This window comes from Grus americana, chromosome 10, assembly GCF_028858705.1.
Source record: "Grus americana isolate bGruAme1 chromosome 10, bGruAme1.mat, whole genome shotgun sequence".
Classification (NCBI taxonomy): Eukaryota; Metazoa; Chordata; class Aves; order Gruiformes; family Gruidae; genus Grus; species Grus americana.
This window is the reverse complement of record NC_072861.1, coordinates 2521037-2527951: the sequence shown is the minus strand read 5'-3', so window position 1 is coordinate 2527951 and position 6915 is coordinate 2521037.

The following is a 6915-nucleotide window of genomic DNA, read 5'->3' as shown; positions in this document are numbered from 1 at the left end:
ACATAAAGCCGGTTGCAGTGTGTAAAAAGCTGTGTAAATTCTTTCCTCCACAGCTTTGTTAGGACACCTCAGTAGTATGTACAGTATGTGCAGTTCAGTTAGATCTGAAGCTCAGCCAATCAGGCCGTGATTGGGCCGATTCTCATGCTACTCTGATGTAGAACGACCAATCACAGCCGTGTTTACTTTGGATGCTGAACCTTAAACATGATTCTAGCACCCTTTAATTTTCTGATCATAGGTTTTTGCTTGACTAGGGTCTACTAGTTTGCTTTTAGTTTTTGGATGTGAATGTGTTACGTTTTTACCTGTGTATAAAGTAAGGTTTGAACCAGGAGAAATGAGCATTGCGTTAAGCCTGATACACAAGCTCTCTCTGATTCTGATTTCTTTGGGGAATTGCGTGATTAGTTCTGTATTCAGAGAGTAGACATGTAGGAAGATAGTTAAAATGGGGCTTTTTTGTGTGAAAGGCTACAGAGGTTGCCAATTTCTTAAAATTACAGAATAGAATGTAGGAGGAGGAGACTGGTAGGTGAGCCTGACAGATTAAAACGCGTTTCATCAGAAATGAGATAGCAAATCTCATGTACGTGCTGAGGGTTTATCATTGTGGTGTACTTCAGATCTGCTTGAGATTTTGCAGACTGCAATGGTAAAAGTTAATTCTCTCACTGCAAAATTACTTAGGCCTGTTACTAAGTTAGAGAAACTGCCAGAAGCAGAGAGATCCATGGGGAAGAGAGATCCATTCTGTTCCTGCACAATATGGATGTTGTGCCAATAATTGTTTTTTCTGTAGAGAAGATGAGAAGGAATTTCATATTGTTTGGGAGTAAAGCAAAATGATGCAGTAGTTTTCTAGCCTGGATTATATAGACTATATGTATAATAGTTGGTTTTGGTGCTAAGTATTTTGCTGAACCATCTACATTTTTGATTTGTAATAATAATGGTGGTGATAATAGCAATAATAAAATCATATTACCATAATTATATTATCAAGTGTGAGTGTAGATTTGCCACAAGTGCAAAGGATGGACAGGAGTAACGTATACAAATTGGACAAATAATGTATTAACAAAATAGAGGCTACCAGATATATGACATAGATAAAATAAACAACAAAAGGTACATTTTGGAAATTCTGGAGGTTTCCCTGTGGTACTGACAACTTACCATCTGCTTCTACCCAGCTGTGTTAAAGGGATAAATAGGATTACTCACAGTGGCATAAATAACAGGCTAGTGAAAATGTTCTTTTCAGAGTACTTGATTTACTGCTTTGATTTTTATAAGAAACAGTGTTACCTTATGCATTAGCTGCTTTGTTTAGTTGTGAGACTTCCCCAGTAACTGACAGATTCATTCCATTAATCAACATTTCAGTTGTACCGACTTGCATCTGAATGTGATCTGACAATCGCCAACCTCACTGCCCAAATCTCTCAGTGCTAATGAAATTACAGCATCTCGGTATTTGATTATTGCATAATAGTCCCGTACCCATCACAAAAATATCTTCGTCCAGTTCTGTCAACACATGTCAGCATTGAGGGAGATGAACTTCAGAGTTTTCTTATGCAGAAATTTGAAGCCGAGGACCATGTGGTGTTCTGGGCCCTGGTATGATGGCCTCTGCTGTCCTGAGCAGTGTCAGTCATTCACGTACCTATTAGCAGACCTCATTCCCCAGCTGCTGAGGACTGCAGTCACTGAATTTTACTCATCGGTTTTATCCTGTTTTATTTTTTTCCTTGCCAAAATCTATCCCTTGCAATAAGCTTTACATTTTTAAGTGAAAAACAGAAACCAAATCAGTGCATGTCTGACTAAATGTACTTCAAGTACTGTTGTAAGGTAGGAGTGAAGTCTGATGGCTTGTATTAGGCATCAGGCTCAAATTGTATTTCATAGTCTCTCTTTTATCTTCAATGGCCATATCAGGGTTAAGATTGGATTGAGAATCCACCATTTAAGCACCACAAGACTTAAAGGGTCCTTCCAGCTCAGTGTCTTCCAGAGTTTTAAGCAGCAGATCCTTCTCATTTTCCAAAGTCAAAGTATTTTCTCCACTCTTCAATTATCCCTTTTTTCAGAAGTTATTCAGTTTTAGTGTGTCTCCAGAAATTGATTCCCTAAGTTCATGTATTGTTTTAGTTTATCTAATGGTGACATTCCTAACTTGTCAAGTGTTGTATACCTAAATGACACCTTCATCTTACTGCCTAAATTATATTATTTGTGAGGATGCTTGAGATTTACAAGGAAGCTGTGGAGGTGTATGTTGATGTGCACACTTAGTTACGTGACAAAAAATGTAGCCACGTAGTTCTGTGGTTTGTGTATCTTAATTGTCACTGCCATGGGATTTGCTGGAGTGTTTCAAATTGAGTCAGAAGCTTTAAATAGGTAGGTGGATATAGATGTCAGAAAAGTCTATCTACATGAGGTCTGTGTGGCTGGTGTGCAAGAAGAGCGCTGTGCCAGTTCTTTTGTGAACAGCCGGTGTCGATAGAAAGCAGAGCTTGTCCACAGTCAGCAGGGACAAACAAAAGACAGCCTGACTGAATTTGCATGAAGACCCCTGACTTGATGTCTTTGGCCTCGTTGTGTGTTTTGAGACTCAGTTCCATAAAGCTTTAGACTTTTTCTAGGGAAGGTCACGTTTATTCAAACAATAATTTATTTGCATTCCCTTTATTTCCCTTTAAGTTTTCTAACTTTAGCACTCACGGCACAGATGAAGGAGCTTCTGCCTCACAGATTTTTTATTTACATAAAACCTCCCCACCCACAAACACCCTTCGCTGTCAGTGCATCCATTTTGCTGAGTGCCTTTCATTTTCCATGACCTTGAAAACATAAGGGCGTTTATTAATTAAATCGAATTTACAGATGGGTGGAGGGGAGAATTGCAGATTGGAGATAAGCAGTTTGTTGTATGCCCCTCATTTGATGAGGATTGTAGAAGGAGAAATAATCCTTGCCATTGCCAAGATTTCCCATCCCAGTCAACTGTGTTTTTGTTTAACCACCAGCTAAATAGTGACCCTAGCAGGAAGAGAAGAGGCTGGACTTAAAGTAATTGTTGTCAACTGAATTCTTGACAGTCTTGGATATGGACGGGAGCTGTAATTATCTCTGCTTTTTTAACTCTCACAGTTATTAACTCTGCATGTTTCCTAACATAAGCCTGTGTATACGGCTAGAAAGGCAGCAATAATGGAAGGGACTTCTGACTTGTACATAACTCTGTCAAAGTTTGTTTCTGCTCAAACATATGCCAGACCTTTAAGAGATTTTGTAAAGAAAAACAATGGATTTTTTTTCCCCCCTCAGGCTGCATTTAACTGGTTTTAGCAGTTCTTACAGTAAGCTTGTAGGGGAAAATACCTCTTTGGTTCTCTCTTTAAGTCTCAACCCCACAGCTGATGTCAGTTACATGTGCGTAGGGAAGGAAGAAAGTATGTCTTGACCTTTTGTGCGTTCTCAAAGGATATTCTCTCCCCACCACCCACCTTCATTCTGAATTCTCTTTCTAGTCTACTGGATTATCATGTGTTCAACCTAAGACTTAGTGGAGCAGGTGAATAGAGGACTCTAAATATCTCTAACTAGTGTAATATATTTGTGCCTCTTTCTCCGTGCCTGAATAGAATAGAATGGAATAACCCACATTAGAACCACTTAGAGTTTAATGATAGATTGGTCCAAGACTCAAAGCATCCTGTTCCAAACAGACAGCCATTTAAAGTACAGAAAAATCTTATCTAGATTTTGACATGCAACTGAACAGTTGCTATGCCCTCCAATAAAAAGTAATATTATGTGGTACACTTAAACCCACCTTGCCACGTTCAGCTGCCCCTCTGACATATAGCCTGGAATGTGTGTCACACGAGAAGGAGCTTCTAGTCCCATGAATCCTACGCTGTTTAGGAAGCAAGTAGCAGAATGCTGATAAATTTAATTTACTTGCTCAATCTCCACTGTGTTTTGTATTAATATGAATAACATTATAGGACCAGGGATCTGCTTATATAACAAAATGCCCTCCTTCAGCTTAAGGTTAATGTAGTTACTCATATTTGCCACACATAAAATGGAGGTCTTAATCTCCTGCAGCAGGATACAAGTAGCTTCCAGGAGAGTTAGTTATACTGTATGGCAGGGAATGGGATATCAAGTATTTGTGGTTTCCCCAAATCATGTAATATTAGATACTGGGGACATTCCCATCTCACCAAAGATGACAGAATCAGTATGGGTAGAAGAACATCATGGATCAGAAGCAGGCAGTGTTACACAGGAAATCTCTGTTTGCTCTAATAGCCTAAAACAAAAATTAAAAACCTGTTCTTTCCCCAGTCCTCAAAGACTTTTGCTTTGATATTGGATTGCATAAGGTGCAGTGTAGAAATTATGCTATACTGTAATGTATGCTATTGTTTTCTTGTTAATTAAAATACGTGAGATTCATCATTTTTTCCTGTCAGCATTTTGGGTTAGGTTCCCTTTAGCCTACACCGATGAAATCTCACTGGTAATAGTAGGCTGAAACAACACTACAGTCTCTCTGCGTTTGGCTGAATCAAAGACATTCAACATAAGGGAATATTCTGAGAGATCATCTTTTCTGAATCAGTATCAGGCATACAATATCTCCTTGTTCTTCAGTGCTGTCTTCCTGTATATCATAAGAAATTAATCTGTTAAGTTGTTATAAGTGCAAATATCGATCTTTCATGCTCCCATATGATACAGGTGGCCAAACACAACTCTCCTCCCTTGTCCCTGATTTCACTGGGGACATTTGCCAAACAGACAAGCATGATTAAGCTTTGGACATTTCTTCAAGATACAGTTTTATAATAACCCATTTTCATCTCTGAGCCTGCTTTAGTACGTCTTGGACAAGAACTGGGTTTGTTTTCCCATGTTTTTGTAGAGCCAAGCATAGGATCACGACTTCATAAATATGGAATGCCTTCTCTGTACTCTTAAGTTACGGTTTTGTTAATTTTAATACAGTAGGCAGCTGCTTACTTCAGTCTAATTTAGTTGCTGCATGAAAACTGAGAGATCTATTGTCATTCTCTGCAGAACCTGCATATGATTCTGATCATCCAGCAAATTCACAGCAGAACAGTTTTACCAGCTTCAGCTAATTTCTTCTTGATATTGTTTGACAGAAGGTAAGAACGAGAGCCTCTCAGTCTTATTTGTTGTTGTTACACAAGACCTGAATAGACAGGGACACAAATAAACACAATATCTGAGTTGTTATTCTCTGCAAAAAAATCAAGCGTGATAGATGGAATGCCATTTGTGATAGAAGATATTTTGCTTTCCTATCCTAGCATCCCAGAGATAGGATATTTGCTAACGTTTAACAATGGCCTGATGTCAGTGGAAAACTCAGATGTCATTTGACATAAGCTCTCACATTAATCAAGAACAATGTAATTTTTAAGAGACATTTCTGCTATCGGAACAGAAGTGAGGCTTAGGGTCGTGATGGAAGGTTGAAGATTATTCTCAAACTGCTTTTTTCCTCTCATGCTGCAAAGTAATGTTTTTCAAAAACAGCCCCTTTCCAAAAAACGTTTTCATGGCTCCACTACATTCATTACAAAGGTAGATGTAAAAATGTCTTAATTACAGCAGTGTTAATGTCAAATAATTGGTTTGTGTCTGTGTTTTAAGAGGCTGATAAAGAATATTTTAACTTGAAGGGTAAAGGGCTGGAAGGGAATGGTTTTAAATTGTGCTAACTTTCCCAGTGCCTCAGAGTCTGTTTCATATTCTGTGTAGAGTGACTCTCTGATTGAAAGCCACTGCTGTAGAGAATATAGAAATCACCTAAACTTTCTACCACTCCAGCATTTCTCCCCCTAAAAAAAGATGATTTTGGTGTGATTTCCACATATCCTTCACCATGGATTTCTTCATGCTTCCTGAGTGGTCAGGCAAACCTGTTAGAAGTAAGGTACAATAAAGGCTACTGTGTTGCCTTCAAAACAGGATGAAGCTTGCTGGCGTGCTGGTGAGCTTTGCCTATTTGTCTTGGTACTAACAGCCTGAAAGACGGTTTTAGGATTTATGCTTCTGGCCGTGAAGGTCCAGTCTAGCTGTATGTATTAAGGATAGTTTAATGCCATATAGAAGGTACTGGGCAAGATGACCCTGCTTCTATCATTGTGAGTGCAGTCTTTTCCACTTGTGGATATCTCACTAGTGAAGTAAAAGCCATTATACCAAAGAGGCTCAGTACTTAAAATAGTAACATAGAAGCAATTTGACAGTATTTGGCAATTTTAAAGGTATTATTGGACAGTGCGCAGCAGAGAATATTTTGGTTTTCGGTGTAAGTGCAGACTTATATGCTTGCAAGTAAAGCTAAGTGCTCTCCATATTGAGAAGAAACGATCCTTTAAATCTGTCTGGGCTTTTCATTTACCTTCAAAGCAGGCATAGCAAGGTGATGCAATCTGTAGCTTTTCTTCTCCAGCAGGTGTAAGTTTTGCAAGACTGTTGTTTCTTAAGGTTTTGAAAAGCAAAGAAGAGTAGGCCACATTAATCTGAGAGTTTGTTGTTAAACAAAGAAAAATACATTATTTCTTCTGTTTAAAGATTTTATTCTTTTTAAGAAAAATGTATAAAAATACAGAACACATACCTGACTGTACAGCAGCACACAATTTGTGTATCGGTCTCATTGCCATAGGGTGTTGTGGATGCTAGAAGTTTGTGTGGGTCTGAAAAGTAATTAGACGAGGTAAGAGAAAAAACAATCTGTGATGGGCTGTTAAACATAAAGATAGCCCTTATAACCAGAAAGTCCTTGAGCCATAGCTTGCTAGAAACTTTGAGAGTATAGCAGGAAAATGTTTTTTATAGGGTTTTCCTGTT